This window comes from Salvelinus fontinalis, chromosome 9 (assembly GCF_029448725.1).
Source record: "Salvelinus fontinalis isolate EN_2023a chromosome 9, ASM2944872v1, whole genome shotgun sequence".
NCBI classification, from domain to species: domain Eukaryota; kingdom Metazoa; phylum Chordata; class Actinopteri; order Salmoniformes; family Salmonidae; genus Salvelinus; species Salvelinus fontinalis.
The window spans coordinates 19889385-19910059 of NC_074673.1; the positions used below are offsets into that span (position 1 = coordinate 19889385).

General features: G+C 42.3%; 1 protein-coding gene across 2 annotated transcripts in view; it reads right to left on the reverse strand.

Annotated features, from left to right (window-relative positions):
* LOC129862219 (SH3 and multiple ankyrin repeat domains protein 3-like) overlaps window positions 1-16183 on the reverse strand; it is a 423372-nt gene extending 407189 nt beyond the window's left edge. For both annotated transcript variants that reach the window (XM_055933651.1, XM_055933649.1), the window contains exon 1: window positions 16089-16183. The gene's annotated coding sequence lies outside the window, so the exon portion shown is untranslated. The remainder of the gene's footprint in view (window positions 1-16088) is intronic.
* Between the last annotated feature and the right edge of the window lie 4492 nt (window positions 16184-20675).

Genomic DNA, 20675 nt, shown 5'->3' on the forward strand with positions numbered 1-20675 from the left:
AATCCTGGGCATAGCAACGTCAGAAAATATTCCTGATGTAACGAGTGCGCTGAGAGTCAGGAAGCAAGTACAGGGAGTAAGTGTTTTAATAAATAAACAAAACAATAAACACGAAACACAAACAAGGCACTGACATGAAACAGAGTCAATAACACCTGAGGAAAGAACCAAGGGAAGTGACAGATATAGGGAAAATAATCAAGCAGATGATGGAGTCCAGGTGAGTGTCATGAGACGCTGGTGCGCTTGACGATGGTGACAGGTGTGCGGGATAATCAGCAGCCTGATGAACTAGAGACCGGAGAGGGAGCATACATGCCAGTACCCCCTGCCCGACGCGCAGCTCCAGCCGCAGGACGCCGACAAAGGGGACAAAGCTGGGGATCAGGAGCAGACCGGTCACCCCTGCTGAAGCACGGGAACAATTCACGCCGGCTGAGGCGCGGGAACCTGTCGAGCCGGCTGGGGCGTGGGAACCTGACAGATCGGCTGAGGCATGGGAGCCTGGCAATCTGGCTGAGGCATGAGAGCCTGACGAGCTGGTGGAAGCAGGGGAGCCTGGCGATCTGGCTGAGGCATGAAAGCCTTGGCGATCCGGCTGAAGCATGAGAGCCTGACGAACCAGCAGAGGCAGAGGAGCCTGGCAATCTGTCTGAGGCATGAGAGCTTGTGGTGATGAATGCACAGTGTACTTTTTACTCCGTGTAGTTCTCTGCATGTTTAATAATGAAAATACCTACTAAAAGGAGAACATGTATGTGGTTTATTTCTGTGCATGGATGTGATTTACAGTAGATATATCTGTCAACACAGTCATACACATGATGTATAATCCTGTAATATGATTGTAGCCCGCGAAGGCAAATAAATATATTCCAATGTGACGCTCCATGGAAAATAATTGCACGGCCTGCTGTAGTAGGTCATGTCACTGTTTGTTTGTGGACTTCACCAGACATGTTGCTCTTCGGTTTTACAAAGGTGTGGTTGAATTTATTCTGCCACTGTGTCTTCTTATTGTCTCGGACTTCTGCCTATATATAACGGGGGCAAGGGCGTTGAACTAACAGGCTATAGAGCAAACACAATTATCACAACACATAGGTTGAAATATGTGACCCGTTTCAAGAAGCTAGGCATATGTAGCACATCACTACTTCACAAGAGAGGCATTTGAACGATTATTTTTGTGTTTTTGGCAGAAATGCCTTCTGTAACATGTGAACTTTCATGTGCTTTAAAATCAAACTTGTATGCCATCTGTAAATATTAACAAAATTGTTAAATTACAAGCCTAGTTGGTTCAGCCACATAAAAATACAGGATCCTTCACAGGATCCTAGCCATGATTGGCTGAAATAATGGAAGGATTGGACATGAGAGTTGAGTTTGAATTGGTCTACCACAGGCGCTATCAACAAAGATCAGAGGGAAAAAGTTGTGATGGACTACTTTCTGGAGGACGATTGTGCCATGTGTCACTCTCTCTGACTCTGAAAATATATCAGACAATGGGGAAATCCCTGATTTAGGTAAAACATTTGAATTGAACCCGACATTGTAGAATATTCTGATGACAGCTATAGGGAAGAAACAGAGACAACAGTGTTGTTGTGACGGAAGAAGTTGAAATCAGTGGAATGCCCGGTGGAAGCAGAGAGATGGAAGAAGTTGAAATCAGTGGAATGCCCGGTGGAAGCAGAGAGATGGAAGAAGTTGAAATCAGTGGAATGCCCGGTGGAAGCAGAGAGATGGAAGAAGTTGAAATCAGTGGAATGCCCGGTGGAAGCAGAGAGATGGAAGAAGTTGAAATCAGTGGAATGCCCGGTGGAAGCAGAGAGATGGAAGAAGTTGAAATCAGTGGAATGCCCGGTGGAAGCAGAGAGATGGAAGAAGTTGAAATCAGTGGAATGCCCGGTGGAAGCAGAGAGATGGAAGAAGTTGAAATCAGTGGAATGCCCGGTGGAAGCAGAGAGATGGAAGAAGTTGAAATCAGTGGAATGCCCGGTGGAAGCAGAGAGATGGAAGAAGTTGAAATCAGTGGAATGCCCGGTGGAAGCAGAGAGATGGAAGAAGTTGAAATCAGTGGAATGCCCGGTGGAAGCAGAGAGATGGAAGAAGTTGAAATCAGTGGAATGCCCGGTGGAAGCAGAGAGATGGAAGAAGTTGAAATCAGTGGAATGCCCGGTGGAAGCAGAGAGATGGAAGAAGTTGAAATCAGTGGAATGCCCGGTGGAAGCAGAGAGATGGAAGAAGTTGAAATCAGTGGAATGCCCGGTGGAAGCAGAGAGATGGAAGAAGTTGAAATCAGTGGAATGCCCGGTGGAAGCAGAGAGATGGAAGAAGTTGAAATCAGTGGAATGCCCGGTGGAAGCAGAGAGATGAATGCCAAATGCGGAGAGTCGAAAAGAGAACACAGAAGGTTGTTGTAACACCTGTCTCCAGATTCCATCTTCAAACTACGGGCTACCATGGCATCCATGACATAGAGGGAGAAGCGTTCATCCATGTGTACGGAGAAGAGTCTAGCTACATTTTCAGTTAATATACATTTCTAATTTAGTCAGAAAGTCATTTTCATTGCAAGTTAAAGCATACTGTTAGCTGGTTGGCTCGCTAGCTAACGTTACATGTATGATCTAGTAATATTTTTAGTATCTCAGAATGCCATTTGCATTGATGGACGACTAGCTAACTAACATTGAACATAGTTGGTTAGCTTCACCTGCAGATTCATGCATGGTGCATGGTAGTATGAGTTGGGATTAATTTATGGTTCATTGTTTAGCTACCTAGCTGGCTAGCTATCATGTTAATACAAAAGACTCCACTATGCAAGTAGCCATTTCACTGTTCCGTTTACACCTTCTGTATCCTGTGCACAAGACAAATAAAACTTTGATTCTATTTGATATAGTTTGTTTACCAGAGACGGTAATGTGAAGAACAACATGACCTGCACCGAAGTCAGATTAAGATATAAGCCAAGGACAAGATAGTTTATTTATACTAATAAATATGACTCCTTAAAGAGGTGGGGCTAAGGCTTAAGAGGGTGTGAATGATGCTGAATGGGTGTAGACAAAGAACTGTCCTCCAGTAGGTGTACCAAAATAATTTTGGGCCATTTTCTCAAAAGTGGGGTTACAAGTTCATCATCTTTCATTGTTCCTCAACTGCAGTGTATGATATCCCATTTTATAGCTCCCAACATTTATCCAAAGTAAAAAAAAAAAGTTTTAAATCAGATTTTGCTACAGTACATAGGAGCGAATATAGGTGGTGGGTCACGTGTGGCATTTTTTTCATGGCTTCCTTTCATGGTGATTTTACCCAAACACTGGGAGGAAAAGAGTGACTGATTGGAACAGAGGAAGAAAGAGAGAGCAAGGGAGAGGGATGAATAATGAAGAGAAACAAAGATAAAGGATGAAAGTGGTGACTAGCATGCAGATGTAAGAGGGAGAAGGAGAGAGAGCACCTATGCACATGCAAGGAGAAAGGTAGATAGAGAGCTGAAGAAAATTAATAAAGGAATAAGAGAGCACCTATGACGCACAGGAGAATGATTAAGAGAGAGCAGGGCTGGGAGATAAAGGAATAAGGGGAGAAAGAAAGAATACAAAGGAGAGAGAAAGCAGGTGGATGAAAGTGGTAGATAGATGTGCTGGGAAATGTAGAATGTCAGCTGTGTGAGTGTTGGGGACATTAGGTGATGAGTGGAGAGGATGGAGAGACAGAGAGAGAGAGATTCTACTCTCCACAGCCAATCCAGAAAACATCTATCTATATATCTATTAATTCCCTAAAGACTCACTGGCTGTATGGTCTCAATCAATGCATGTTCTCATCTCAATGTACAGAAATTATATATGATCAGTTGTTTTTTGTTGTTGTGTGTAAATGTTTTTCTACATTTTTTATTACGGTGAACAAATATGGAGGTGACTAACCAAAGTTATTGCACACTAAACTACTACTGACTACTTAATTTGTTTGATAGCTGAATTAATAGCTGTAAAATAAATTTTGGAGGTGATTCCCCTGTTTCATCTCCTACTAGGTAACAGTGTTTGTGACAAGGGCTTGGTTTGACAGCCTGCTTGATTGGTGCTGGCAGAGGGAATAAACTAGACCCCTGTCATCTAAGGTGTGTGTGTGTGTGTGTGTGTGTGTGTGTGTGTGTGTGTGTGTGTGTGTGTGTGTGTGTGTGTGTGTGTGTGTGTGTGTGTGTGTGTGTGTGTGTGTGTGTGTGTGTGTGTGTGTGTGTGTGTGTGTGTGTGTGTGTGTGTGTGTGTGTGGTATTAAGGTTAAGTGATGCCAGTGTGTGTTCTCTTGCAGAACACTTACTCAGAGCAACAGCAATCAAACGGAGAGAAAAACAGACAGAAACAGACACAAACTGTCACAACTACAATGAATCCCAGCAATCTAGCACGACATCACACAAACACATCCTGTGGTATAGTAATAAAAGTTAATTAATATAACTTACATCAATACAGTGCATTCGGAAAGTTTTCAGACCCCTTGACCTTTTCCACATTTTGTTACGTTACAACCTTATTCTAAAAATTATTCAATTGTTTTTTCTCCAATCAAACTGCACACAATAGCCCATAATGACAAAGCAAAAACAGGTTTTTAGAAATCTTTTCAAATGTATTAAAAATAAACTGATATATCACATTCACATAAGTATTCAGACCCTTTACTCAGTACTTTGTTGAAGATCCTTTGGCAGCGATTACAGCCTTGAGTCTTCTTGGGTATAACGCTACAAGCTTGGCACACCTGTATTTGGGGCGTTTCTCCCATTCTTCTCTGCAGATCCTCTCAAGCTCTGTCAGGTTGGATGGGGAGCGTAGCTGCACAGCTATTTTCTGGTCTTTCCAGAGATGTTCGATTGGGTTCAAGTCTGGGATCTGGCAGGGCCACTCAAGGAGATTCAGAGACTTGTCCTGAAGCCACTCCTGCGTTGTCTTGGCTGTGTGCTTAGGGTTGTTGTCCTGTTGAAGGGTGAACTTTTGCACCGGTCTGAGGTCCTGAGCGCTCTGGAACAGGTTTTCATCAAGGATCTCTCTGTACTTTGCTCCATTCATTTTTCCCTTGATCCTGACTAGTCTCCTAGTCCCTGCCACTGAAAAACATTCCCACAGCATGATGACGCCACCACCATGCTTCATGATGCCAGGTTTCTTCCAGACGTGGCGCTTGGCATTCAGGCCAAAGAGTTCAATCTTTGATTCATCAGACCAGAGAATCTTTTTCTTACGGTCTGAGTCCTTTAGGTGCCTTTTGGCAAACTCCAAACGGGCTGTCATGTGCCTTTTACTAAGGAGTGGCTTCAGTCTGGCCACTCTACCATAAAGGCCTGATTGATGGAATGCTGCAGAGATGGTTCTCCTTCTGGAAGGTTCTCCCATCCATCTCCACAGAAGAACTCTGTAGCTCTGACAGAGTGACCATCGGGTTCTTGGTCACCTCCCCGACCAAGGCCCTTTTCCCCCGATTGTTCAGTTTGGCCGGGCGGCAAGCTCTAGGAAGTCTTGGTGGTTCCAAACTTCTTCCGTTTAAGAATGATGGAGGCCATTGAAGGTTCCTGTGGACCGTCAATGCGGTAGACATTTTTTGGTACACTTACCCAGATCTGTGCCTCGACACAATCCTGTCTCGGGGCTCTACGGACAATTCCTTCGACCTCATGGCTTGGTTTTTGCTCTGACATGCCCCGTGTCATGACTGGCCTGCTCGGGTCAGGTTACCGTGGACCAGAATCCTACATAGAGATCTCTCACACCCAGCAGTGGGGAAGAGATCGAGAGGTATGTAGATGAGGGCAGCAGACAAAATCCCTTTGTCCTCTCACTATGGAGAACTGTTCTCAGAACATTAATATGCAATAAATGGACTTTGGGACAATAGGTTTCGTCAGCAACAATGGTGGTAATGACGATAGATGGAATATGAAAATGATTGTCATTTTTGTTATGTTAATACAAGTTAACCTCTCTTGGGAAGGGGGCAGTATTTTCACGTCCGGATGAAAAGCATGCCCAAAGTAAACAGCCTGTTACTCAGGCCCAGAAGCTAGGATATGAATAGAATTGGTAGATTTGGATAGAAAACACTCTAAAGTTTCTAAATCTGTTAAAATAATGTCTGTGAGTATAACAGAAGTGATATGGAAGGCGAAACCCCGAGGACAAACCATCCCCCCCCCAAACAAATTCAGCCTACCACTATTTTCAACGGCTGTCACTTTTATTATAAGGCGAAGTCCCCCCAGATTGCAGTGCCTAGGGCTTCCACTAGATGTCAACAGTCTTTAGAAAGAGTTTCAGGCCTGTTTTTGGAAAAATGAGCCAGAAATTGCAGTTTTTCTAGGTGGCTCCCATTTTGGCTGTAGTATTTCCAAGCACGTGAATGAGAGCGCGTTCTTTGTTATTTGTCTCCGGTAAAGACAATAACGATTCTCCGTCTTAAATTGTATCGTTTATTTACGTATTAGGGTACCTAAGGTTTGATTATAAATGTTGTTTGACTTGTTTGGAAAAGTTTATTAGTAACATTTGTGATTCATTTTGTATGCATTTTGATGGAGGGAAACTGGGCACGCCAGCTAAACTGATTGACTGAAGCGCGCCAGCTAAACTGAATTTTTATGGTTATAAAGAACGACATTATCGAACAAAAGGACCATTTGTGATGTAACTGGGACCTTTTGGAGTGCCAACAGAAGAAGACCATCAAAGGTAAGGCATTTATATCGCTCTTTCTGACTTTCGTGTCGCACCTGCCTGGTTGAAATCTGTTTTTCATGGTTTGTATGCGGGGTGCTGTCCTCAGATAATCACATGGTGTGCTTTCGCCGTAAAGCCTTTTTGAAATCTGACACAGCGGCTGGATTAACAAGAAGATGAGCTTTATTTTGATGTATTACACTTGTGATTTTATGAAAGTTAAATATGTATAATTCTGTAGTTTGAATTTCGCACTCTGCAATTTCACCGGATGTTGGCCAGGTGGGACACTACCGTCCCACCTGCTCATAATAAGTTGAAGGACAACGTTATAACGAAAACATTGAAACTTGAAGAGTTTTCCAAATATGTGCCTGATGTTTGCATATTGTACTTGTGTGGAAAATGTCCAGATCAAAGATAATGTTTTTGGAAAGATGAAATGTGAAGTTAGTCGTCTAAATTGGATCTGAGTAAAATCCAGAACTTGCCTCGTAACTTGGTACGCCCACAGATTTGGCCTAAAGGCGGAAACGGCCATTTCTGACCCGAAGGTATAAAACACGTGAGTTAATAATTAACATGCCAGACTAAGTGATCCTGATCTGCAGCCAAGGTCTGAGTGGTCAGCAAACCCTGTTTTCCTTCCCACGCTGGAACCATCCACACGGCTGATTAGCCCTCCTCCGAAAACCCCTTTTCAGAGCCAGGGCGAGGAAACAGACCACTAAGAGAAAGGACACTGACATCGTGAGGAGAAACAGAGAGTTACACCCGGTAACCGAAGACGGATCATCAACAGAGAAGTCGGAATCTGGTCCATGCAGAGACACCCCATCGGAGACCTTTAACACCTAATTACATCATTGTATTCTGACCCATAAGAGCGGCAGTTCGGGGCAAGGTTGGGTTAAAATAAGCATAACTGACAAATGCACCCAAGTGTGTTTTTCTCTCATGCACCAAAGTGTTTATCTCTCTCTCTCTCTCTCTCTCTCTCTCTCTCTCTCTCTCTCTCTCTCTCTCTCTCTCTCTCTCTCTCTCTCTCTCTCTCTCTCTCTCTCTCTCTCTCTCTCTCTCTCTCTCTCTCTCTCTCTCTCTCTCTCTCTCTCTCTCTCTCTCTCTCTCTCTCTCTCTCTCTCTCTCTCTCTCTCTCTCTCTCTCTCTCTCTCTCTCTCTCTCTCTCTCTCTCTCTCTCTCTCTCTCTCTCTCTCTCGAAAACCCCATTTTGTGTAACACGTGTCATATTGTGTTGGCCCGCTAGGGACCTGTTTTATCGTACTAAGTTCTAATCAATTGCCTAGACTGTGTGTTTGCGTAAGGGGATGTTATATGATCATTTTAGCTTGTTAGCAAATAAATAATCAGCTCAATTGGTGTGGTACGGACTTATTTGGTGAGACTCGGGTTCGGGCAGATTACCGGATTATGCGACGTTCAGAATGAGACTGTGATTAATTAGGGACTGTTAATTAGGGACAGAATCAATATTCTGAAATTCTTTGAATTAATTTGGGAAATAGAAATTCAATAAAGCTAAAACTTTCCCATGGTGCCACAGGATAATGAGTTAATAATTGCCTGATTCATTTAATCACGTAATTATGAACCGTTAATCATTCAACGAGCAGCAGTCGTCACATTAATCAATACAACGCCACGACAACTGTCAACGGTGGGACATTATATAGACAGGTGTGTGCTTTTCCAAATCATGTCCAATCAATTAAATTTACCACAGGCGGACACAAATCAAGCTGTAGAAACATCTCATGGATGATCAATGGAAACAGGATGCACCTGAGCTCAATTTTGAGTCTCATAGCAAAGGGTCTGAATACTTATGTAAATAAGGTATTTCTGTTATCTATTTTTATAAATTAGCAAACATTTTGATAATGGATATTTTCCGAATGCACTGTATACATAAGAATATCATTGTGTGGTAGAATAGACTGACAGTGAGAGAGAAAGAGAAAGAGGGAGGAAGAGACAGATAAAGAGAGAGAGAGAGAAAGAGAGAATGAGCGAGGCAAAGAGAGAAAGCGAGAGAGAAAGATTGAGTGAGAGAGAGCGAATGAACGAGAGTGAGAAAGAGTATACATACAGTATATAACAGAGATGATTAAAGCTAAAGAACAACATACAGATGAAGTCAGAAATTTACATACACTTAGGTTGGAGTCATTAAAAATAGTTTTTCAACCACTCCACAAATTTCTTGTTAACAAACTATAGTTTTGGCAAGTCAGTTAGGACATCTACCTGGTGCATGACACAAGTAATTTTTCCAAGAATTGTTTGCATACAGATTACTTCACTTATATTTCACTGTATCACAATTCCAGTGGGTCAGAAGTTTACATACACTAAGTTGACTGTGCCTTTAAACAGCTTGGAAAATTCCAGAAAATTATGTCATGGCTTTAGAAGCGTCTGATAGGTATAATTTGAGTCAAATGGAGGTGTACCTGTGGATGTATTTCAAGGCCTACCTTCAAATGCAGTGCATCTTTGCTTGACATCAGAGGAAAATCAAAAGAAATCAGCCAAGACCTCAGAAAAAAAAATGTAGACCTCCACAAGTCTGGTTCATCCTTGGGAGCAATTTCCAAACGCCGGAAGTTAACACGTTCATCTGTACAACCAATAGTACGCAAGTATAAACACCATGGGACCATGCAGCCGCCATACCGCTCAGGAAGTAGACGTGTTCTGTGTCTTAGAGATTAACGTACTTTAGTGCGAAAAGTGCAAATCAATCCCAGAACAACAGCAAAGGACCTTTTGAAGATGCTGGAGGAAACAGGTACAAAAGTATTAATATATCCACAGTAAAACGAGTCCTATTTCGACATAACCTGAAAGGCAGATCAGCAAGGAAGAAGCCACTGCTCCAAAAGCCAGGTTACGTTTTGCAACTGTACATGGGGACAAAGATTGTACTTTTTGGAGAAATGTCCTCTGGTCTGATGAAACAAAAATAGAACTGTTCGGCCATAATGACTATTGTTATGTTTGTTGAAAAAAGGGGGAGGCTTACAAGCCAAAGAACACCATCCCAACCGTGAAGCACGGGGGTGACAGCATCATGTTGTGGGGTGCTTTGCTGCAGGAGGGCCTGGTGCACTTCACAAAATAGATGCCATCATGAGGTAGGAAAATGATGTGGATGTATTGAAGCAACATCTCAAGATATCAGTCAGGAAGTTAAAGGTTGATCGTAAATGGGTCTTCCAAATGGACAATGACCCCAAGCATACTTCCAAAGTTGTGGCAAAATGGCTTAAGGACAACAAAGTCAAGGTATTGGAGTGGCCAATACAAAGCCTTGACCTCAATCCTATAGAACATTTGTGTGCAGAACTGAAAAAGCGTGTGCGAGCAAGGAGGCCTACCAACCTGACTCAGTTACACCAGCTCTGTCAGGAGGAATGGGCCAAAATTCACCCAACTTATTATGGGAAGCTTGTGGAAGGCTACCCGAAACGTTTGACCCAAGTTAAACAATTTAAAGGCAATGCTCCCAAAAACTATTTGAGTGTATGTAAACTTCTGACCCACTGGGAATGTGATGAAAGAAATAAAAGCTGAAATAAATCATTCTCTCTACTATTATTCTGACATTTCACATTCTTAAAATAAAGTGGTGATCCTAACTAACCTAAAATAGGGAATTTTTACTCTGATTAAATGTCAGGAATTGTGAAAAACTGAGCTTCAATGTACTTGGCTAATGTATATGTAAACTTCCGAATTCAACTGAAGGTTCCTAATCAGACAGATCAGATGATTGTTATTATTATCATGATTACTGAGCTGAATATGCATTTAACTAATCAACTAAAGGTCTAACCCCCACAGCTACAGAATGTACAGTATGATGCTCTGCCCCCTATCCACTTGTTGAATATAGCCTCTCTCTTCAGGAAGCCAACAGACTGTGAAACTCTCTGCAAATATACACAATTCAGAAAAACACAAGCAGTATAGTATTATACAGAATTTTAGCTAAATAAGATAACTGTCTCCCTAATATGAATTGCAAGCAAAACGCTTAAACAGACAGTATATTTACATTTGTCTGTGTCTTGCTGTTACTGTATGTGTGACTATTAACAGAGTGTCACAATTCGTGTGTATAGGTGGCAGGGAAGTCAGGCGCAGGAGAATTAAACTTGGTAAAATTGAGTAATTTAATAAAACCATAAATCATAATGAAACAAATTGGGTACGAGGAACCGTCGCGCACCAAAATACAAACAACACGACACTGAACATAAAACAATCTCTGACAAAGACATGATGGGAAACAGAGGGTTAAATACACAACAGGTAATGCATGGGATTGAAACCAGGTGTGTAGGAAGATGAGACAAATCCAATGGAAAATGAAAAATGGATCAATGATGGCTAGAAGACCGGTGACGTCGACCGCAGAGCACCACCCGAACAAGGAGAGGCATCGACTTCGGCAGAAGTCGTGACACAGAGTTAAAAGTGTTATCTCTCCTCTTAGGGATTGTCATATCAGACGGTTGCTCTTTAGCCTTGTTAGACTGAAGCCTTATTTAGTTAATTGACACACAAACAAACACTCGCTCAGGAAAACAGTAGCTGCCAATTATCCACTGCTCCCTCTCTGTGTGTGTGTGTGTGTGTGTGTGTGTGTGTGTGTGTGTGTGTGTGTGTGTGTGTGTGTGTGTGTGTGTGTGTGTGTGTGTGTGTGTGTGTGTGTGTGTGTGTGTGTGTGTGTGTGTGTGTGTGTGTGTGTGTGTGTGTGTGTGTGTGTGTGTGTGTCTGGCGGTGCCGGGAGACCGACAGTTCAAGGTTTCCCAACGTTTGTTAATTCATCTAAGATGATTTAGTTATCATTGTGGGCTAATGAGAAGAAATGCCTTCCAGTTGTCTGTTAACCCTATCAGTCCCGAGGCCCCAGCAAAAATAAGATTTTCATTTATCTGACTTTCATATACTGTATCTGCATGCCCAGCCCTTATATTTAGTCTCACAATGAAGTTTTTACCGTTTTCTTTTCAGGATAACAAGTAGAACACAAAACTATTTGACATAAACAGTTGAATTCATGAGCTATATTGACAAATTTCAATTTAAAAAAATAAAATCAGCCAAAGCAGAAACCTAATACAAATTAATTTATATGCATGCTGTAAGTACAGAAATGTGACCGACCAGCCTCCCGAGTGGCGCAGCGGTCTAAGGCACTGCATCAGTGTTGTGCCATCACTACAGCCTGGGGTTTGATCCCATTACCGGGCGTGACCGGGAGTCCCATAGGGCGGAGCACAATTGGCACAGCGTCGTCCAGGTTAGGGGAGGGTTTGACCGGAGGGGCTTTACTTGGCTCATCGCGCTCTAGCAACTCCTTGTGGCAGGCTGGGCGCCTGCAGGCTGACAATGGTCGTCAGTTGAATGGTGTTTCCTTCGACATATTGGTGCAGCTGGCTTCCGGGGTAAGCGAGCGGGTGTTAAGAAGAGCGGTTTGGCGAGTTATGTGTCGGAGGTCGCATGACTCGACCTTCGCCTCTCCCGAGCCCGTTGGGGAGTTGCAGCGATGAGACAAGATCATTAATCACGAAATTGGGGTAAAAATTACACACCATTTAATTTCATTTTCATAAAGAAATATGAACGACCGGCTCGATTCGGTCATTTGAAATGTTTATTTTTTATATTGGATAAAAGTAGAGATTCAGAGCTAGAAAATTGTATATCATACACTACAGTTGAGGAACAATGGAAAAGTAATTCTGCTTTAAAAGTTGATCAACTTTTGAGAAAATTGCCCTTAAATGTTTTGTTAAACCTAACGGAGAGCTCTTCCTTGTCACCACCCATTCAGCATCGTTCACATCCTCTTAAGCTTTAGCCCCACTCATCTCTTTAAGGATCTACATGTGAGGCCAAGTACTAAACAACCAAAGATTTCAAGACTAAAGGCTAGTTTATACTACATGTGTGTTTGTAAATTCCATCTGGAGTGCCAGAGTCCGCTCTGAGCGTTCGTAAACTCAGAGCACTGTCAGATTGTCAGTTCATAAATTTAGAGCGTTTCACTCTCGGAGTGTTCAGAGCGCACACTGGATGCTCTGGCCGAGGAGTAGGGTTGATCCGAACGTTCTGACCTAACAACAGAAGTCAAGCACCCAAGCTAAGTGGCTAACGTTGGCTTGGCTAACGTTGGCTAGCAACTTGCTCTGAAATCAGAGTAGGCTAGTCAGAGCAAATTTACCAGATAAATCCATCAACAATTGTCGCAGTGACATCATGAACATTCTATTGAAATGGTTACTTGCATAGTGGAGTCTTTTGTTTAGACATGTAGCTAGCTAGCTAGCTAAACAATTAACTATAATCCCAACTCATAACGTTACTACCCTGCATGAATCTGCAGGTAGCTAACTAACCAGGTTCAATATTAGCTAGCTAGCTAACATTAGGTTATAACTAGCAATGCAAATGGCTCTGAGATAAAAATTATAATACCTCACAGAGCCAGACAGCTAACGTTAGCTAGCTAGCTAAGAGTACGCTTAAACTTCATATGAAAACAACTTTGACAAAATTAGAAACGTGTAATATCTGAAAATGTAGCTAGCTAGACCATCTTACCTGTATACATGGATGGAAGCTTCTCCCTCTCTGTCACGGATGCCATGGTTGCCCTTAGTTTGAAGATGTAATCTTTAGACAAGTGTTTTATAACAGCCTTCTGTCTGTTCTCTTTTCGACTCCCTCTAAATATTTACAATCAAACGCCAGAATTTTCTCCATCTCCTTAGCTATCATACTCTAATTCCACTGGGAATTCCACTGATTTCAAAACTCAGTCCTCCAGAAAGTGGAGAGCAACACTTTTGCAGTTCTACTACTTGATATCTTTCAAAACAGCAGCATTAGAAAGGATTACTTACACGTACTGATCAGCTCATGTTATAGACAGAAACGTGCTACATGGCAGACCAATCTGAACACATTTGTCGGCATATCCAGCCCATCCAATCATGGCTAGCGGGAAGTTTCCTGTCTTTTTCCCGTGGCTAAACCAACTAGGCTCGTAATTTAACAATTTTAATTGTATTTAAAGATGGCATACAAGTCTGTTATTAAGGCACATGAAAGTTCACATGTTCCAGAAGGCATTTCTGACAAACAAACACATTTTGATGAAAGTAGTGACATGTGACATATGCATAGTTTAATGAAACGATTCACATTTTAAATACCTGACTATTCACAATAATCATATTATTGTTTCCATGTAACCATGCTCATTATGTTTATGTGTGTTGTCTCTCTCTCTCTCTCTCTCTCTCTCTCTCTCTCTCTCTCTCTCTCTCTCCCTCCCTCCCTCCCTCCCTCCCTCCCTCCCTCCCTCTTCATCTCTCTTCTCCCTCCCTCAAAATCACTCCTTCCCTCTCTAACTTCCTCTCCCTCACATGTTCCAGAAGGCATTTCTGACAAAAAAAGTGTTTTTTAAAAGTTTACATTCAAACGGCTCTCCTGTGAAGTAGTGACGCGCAACATACGCCTAGTTCCCTGAAACGAGTCACAAATTGTTTGCTCAGTGGGAAATGAATATCCAACTAGTCAGTAACAACTGTGTGGAGTTTAGAGTTGATGACAGCAACTATGTGAGCTTATTGCAGTTTTATAAGCACTATGTTCTTGGAATTCCTATGATTTTCTATGTAGAAGAACCCCTTACCTTCTAACAACTCTTGCGTGGCTTCTAAGCATCATAGAGCAACACATGTTGCATGTGAGTGTTTGTGAGAGAAGATATATTTTAATAGTTTGTAGCTCAAACCACTAGGACTCTTACAGACGTTTTTGTAAAAGGACCGGCCCCAGGCCACTTCGGTATCCGTCCTTGTCTCACAAACACTGCTCTAGTTCAGCACCCATTATTCACATAGACTTGGTAACAACAGATGCAGAAAAAATGGACAAATCCAATGGCACACCCAGAAGTCTGTAGCACAAACACACAATGTGTAGCCCTTTCCCGCAGTCAAATGACCTAGTGGCCTCATGGGTGGAATGTTATTCATATTTTTCATCATTTCATCATTAACAAACATAGATTGTTTTAAATGCAGAAAATCTGGTATTTCTATGTCAAACAGTTTTTTTATATTTCAGTTGTCTGTGGTGTATATAAAGTGTAATATTGGGACGCAAACTCAAAATGTAATACATTTAAACTCTATATCTGTCACACGCTGATCTGTTTCACCTGCCTTTGTGCTTGTCTCCACCCCTCTCCATGTGTCGCCCATCTTCTATTTATACCTGTGTTCTCTGTCTGTCTCGGTCTGTTGCCAGTTAATTTTGCTCGTAAAACCTACCAGCGTTTGTTTCCCTGCTCCTGCCTGTTTTCCTGCTCCTGTTTTCTAGTCCTTCCCGGTTTTGACCGTTCTGCCTGCCCTGACCCTGAGACTGCCTGCCGTCTTGTACCTTACCCCACTGTTCTGGATTATGGACCCCGGCCTGTCTTGACCTGTCGTTTGCCTGCCCCTGTGGTCTGTAATAAAATTGTTACTTCTACACTGTCTGTATCTGGGTCTTACCTAAACGTGATAATATCTGACATGGTACAGGTGTCATCTTCTTTTTAAGCCCATAATCATGTGTTTGAGGTGTATACTTTTGTTTTAAATAGATTTGTATATGAGTACCAATATTCACTCTGTGTGACCCTGATTTAGCCCGCTGCAGTAAAAGGCTAAAAGGGGTTAGAAGTCCAAATCGCGCCGGCGTTGCGGCATGACTCATTGGGTTAATGGTCCTGCACAGCAGAGGCTTTACACAAACACACATTAAGGCCTGCCAATCTACAACATGTTAACCTTGTCCTCCAATTAGTGCCTAGAGGTTTGTGCCTTCTGCCGTGTGGTCTTCCACAGAAATGCACACGTATATCAGATCTTGTGATCTCCTCATGGTGACAAATGTCAGACTATACTTGTGCTCCCTCTTCCTGAAATAAATCTTCGAGAATTATATTTCTAAATTCCCAGCAAAGAAACAGCACACTCGGAAATCAGAAATGCATGTCACAGTGAGAGTGCTACAGAACTCCACAATGTGCTACAGACAGATTATAAGATCATTAGCAGGAACAAAAGAACAGTCTACCGTGAGGGGTTTAATAAGAAATACATAAGAAATACTGTTTCTGAAAAATTGATGAAAAAGTCAGTAGGCACAACGCAGCTGTGTGTCCTTAGGACATTAAATCTATAAAAACTTGATGAGATTTCAATGAGATATACATGAGAAAATCTTGAAGAAAGAAAATCTAGGTTTTGTGTAACTTACCCTCAGAGAAGGACGAAGTGTTTCAGTGGAGACAGGAGAGAGACGTAGGCCATAGGTAACCATAGAGATTAGGCAGCATTTCTGGCCTGGACAGAGTGAGAAACAGAGAGTTGGGATAAGAGCTTTGAACAGCTTACAGCAGCAGACAACACACACACACACACACACACACTCAGAGACTACATACAGCAACAGCATGTTGTTTGAGGCATCTCCATGGAAACCCATGTACAGGGAAGGAACTTCCAGAAGGAAGGAAGACAAAAGAGATTTCAGAGACAAACCCTTAATCTCTTTCACAGGCTGTCCAGTGAGTAAACACACACACCCACACGCACACACACAGACCAAGATTCATGCTTGCATGGTAAAGACAGAGAGAAATGGGGAGTATCTGAAAATATTGTATTTCTCAGATCAACAGTCATTCAATGGTCCGGTCAAGTTGTTTTATACTGCATTCACACAGCAGCCTTCAGAACAATTCCCTCTCCTCCCTCTCTCCTATTCACCCTCTCCCCTCCTCCCCTTCCTCCACCCAATCCTACCATTGGAGTGCAAGTACACAGACACACACAAAAAGAGAGAGAGGTGGGTGTGGAGATAAAGAAAACATTCAAACACTCCAACACTGACAAACTTTAGAGATAAGTCCCAAACGTTGGGTCTACAGTAGCAGTATAACAGCCAGAGAGCAAGCAGCAGGGTTGGGGCAGGAACTGTCTTCTGTGAGCCAGCCCTTCTATACAGGCACCTGATAACTGCCATAAAACGGTGTGTTTCATTCTCTTTCTCTCTCAAACACACAAGCACAAACATGTACACGCAAACAGGGCAGCAGACAGTGAGTATTTACTGTAGGATTGATGTTGAGCAGCTACTCCAGCCTTTCTTTACACTATCATGCCAAAGTACACACTGATTAATCTCTATACTGCCAATCATGGTGAGTGACATCACTATGTGTGTGTGTGTATGTGTGTGCGCGCCTGTCTACGTGCCTGCATGAGTGTGCATGTGTGTTACACATGTTGCCCTACCTTATCCAGTATTTTCCCCAAATTTCCCCAAACCAAACCTTTTTGTGTATGTTTACTTATTTCTAGTTTGCAGTGACCTTTATTATACAGTGAACAATTTCAACGATTTTACTGAGTTACGGTTCATATAAGGAAATCACTCAATTGAAATAAATTCATTAGGCCCTATATGGATTAAAGACGACTGGGCAGGGGCCTGCGAGGGCATAGGCCCACCCACTTTGGAGCCAGGCCCACCCACTGGGGAGCCAGGCCCAGCCAATAAGAATGAGTATTTACCCCACAAAAGGGCTTTTTTACAGACAGAAATACTCCTTAGTTTCATCAGCTATCCGAGTGGCTAGTCTCAGATGATTCCGCAGGTAAAGAAGCCGGATGTAGGTCCTGCGCTGGCATGGTTACATGTGGTCTGCGGTTTTGGGTCTGGTTGGACTTACTGCGAAAATCTGTAAGACAACATTGGTAGAGAAATTAACATGTAATTCTCTGGCAACAGCACTGGCCGTTAAACCTTACAGAAGACGAGGAGTACCACAACGAATTGTTGTCACCACCTCTACCATCACCGAGACCACACCAGCAGCACGGACTACTTCTGGGACTGAACCTATGGATGGTGTGAACCTGATATCATTGATTTCATTTTTAAAAAATGTATAACTGTCTGTGTGGTGGCCTGAGCTCTTAGTACCTGTTTTTGACATGTGTGTGTGAGTGCTCCTGAGAGAAGGCTTAGCATCAATGACCTCTAAAGACTTGGTTAACCAACCGAAAGTAAAAGCCTCTTAAAGGACAACCAATAATCACTTTCTCATAGATGCCATCACAAGCTTATGAAGGACCCCAGATCCAGGAGAGATGAAGAGCGAAAGTATGGTGTGGCCCTACACTAGAGACACACCGTGCTCTGAATAATACCACTAGAGGCCTGTCACATACTGATAAGCTTATCCTTTGATAGTTCTCCAAGGCTCTGTGTGCATATCTGGCTATGAAACGGAGTGGCCATGCTGGTCTCTAAGCCTGAATAAACTAAAGTGTATGGTCTTCACAGTCCAACAGCCCAGCCCATCAAACACTACCAATTAACAGACACATAACAAAGAACCACAGTGGAACCGTACAGACATTTCACTTTCATATCTTTTCAACTGTCTTGGCAGGCTGACTAGGCTTCTCAGTCACTGCTCTGATTAGGCCTGGTACAGAAAGACTGGGACAAACTTGAAACGCAGCCAGAACGCATTGTCATCTATCCAAGTGTCACGGACTCCGCCCTCTTGCTTTGGTTTTACTCACGGTTAATGTAGGGAGTTCCCTCACCCTAATCCACATGTACTCACAAATACTGCCTCTGTAATAAATTCAAGTATTGTTTTTGTACAATCATGGGTCCTCCTCATTCCCACCTATCACTCACTTGGGTACTCTGGGTCCGCAATTCGACAAGGCCCTAATCTATAGATTTCACATGACTGGTAATACAGATATGCATATGTTGGTCACAGATACCTTTAAAAAAAAGTTAGGGGCATGGGTCAGAAAATCTGTCAGTATCTGGTGTGACCACCACTTGCCTCATGCAGCATGACACATCTCTTTCGCATAGAGTTGATCAGGCTGTGGATTGTGACCTCCGGAATATTGTCCCACTCCTCTTCAATGGCTGTGCAAAGCTGCTGGACATTGGTGGGAACTGGAACCCGCTGTAGTAAACTTCAATCCAGAGCATCCCAAACATGCTCAATGGGTGACAAGTCTGAAGAGTATGCAGGCCATGGAAGACGAACTGGGACATTTTCAGCTTCCAGGAAGTGTACAGTACATAACCTTGCAACATGGGCTGTGCTTTATCATGTTGAAACATGAGGTGATGGCGGTGGATGAATGGCACGACAATGGGCTTCAGGATCTCATCATGTTATCTCTGTAAATTCAAATTGTATCAATAAAATGCAATTGTGTTCATTGTCCATAGCTTATGCCTCCCCATACCATAATCCCAACGCCAGACCACACGTACGTGGTCAGAGGTTGTGAGGCCGGTTGAACGTACTGCCAAATTCTCTAAAACGACGTTGGAGGCGGCTTATGGTAGAAAAATTAACATTAAATCATCTGGCAAGAACTCTGGTGGACATTCCTGCAGTCAACATGCCAATTGCACACTCCCTCAACTTGAGACATCTGTGGCATTGTGTTGTGTGACAAAACTGCACATTTAGAGTTTCCTTATATTGTCCCCAGCAGAAGGTGCACCTGTATAATGATTATGCCGTTTAATCACCTTCTTGATATGCCACACCGGTCAGGTGGATGGATTATTTTGGCAAAGGAGAAATGCTCATTAACAGGGATGTAAACAAATTTGTGCACACAATTTGAGAGAAATAAGATTGTTGTGCCTATGGAACATTTCTGTGATCTTTCATTTCAGCTCATGAAACTTGAGACCAACACTTCACATGTTGCGTTTATATTTTTGTTCAGTGTATATTATTTATATTCCAGACTCAGGTCCGGAAGCTAATTTCCTGCAATTCTATCCATTTTGCTATGGGGTTTTGTACTGTGTATTTATATACTGTATTCTCGACATAGCTTATTCTGTTGTGACTACTGTACATTGCATTTTAGTCACACCGTTTATACACACCGCATATTTACAGTATATACTGGATTCTTGACATAGCTCACTGTAATATATCTACTGCTGTACATATCATTCCATAATATATCTTGTGTAAATTCAGCCGGTGTAGATACGGTGTAGATACGGTACCCCCTGTATATAGCCTCACTATTGTTATTTTATTGTGTTACTTTTTATAATTTTTTACTTTAGTTTATTTGGTAAATATTTTCTTAACTCTTTTTGGACTGCACTGTTGGTTAAGGGCTTGTAATTAAGCATTCCACGGTAAGGTCTACACATGTTGTATTCGGCGCACGTGACAAATAAAGTTTGATTTGATTTGATATAGATTGCATTTGGATTACTGTTACAGTGCTATTTGGGTTGTTAATTGGATTTGTTCTGACATTTCTTGATTTTTTGTTGTTATTTCTGTTTCTTATTTAGTTTTTTATTGATTATTTGTGTACCTGTTTGACATTTTACTGCACTGTTAGGAGCTAGTAACATAAGCATTTTGTTGCACCCGCTATAACATCTGCTAAACTGTATACTCAACCAATAAACCTTGATTTAATTTACTCTGTGCCTTTTCAGATACTGTACTTTTACAGATTATTGATCTCACACACATACACAAATGCATGCACGCTATGCCCACTCAATTTTACCTCACCTTTCACTGTCACCTACAGGAGGAAAGTATAGTTAATCAGACACACAGAGAATAGGCAAAATATACAGGTTATCAATCAATCACACACCCAATGTGTAGCGTTTTAGCTGCTTGGGGAGTAGAACCACTTGACAATGGCACTGAAGAGATGTTCTACTTGCCTGGGTTGGGATGTTCTACTTGCCATAGCCTAACTGTTTCTCTCTGGCACGTGATTGATCACTTAATGCCACTGA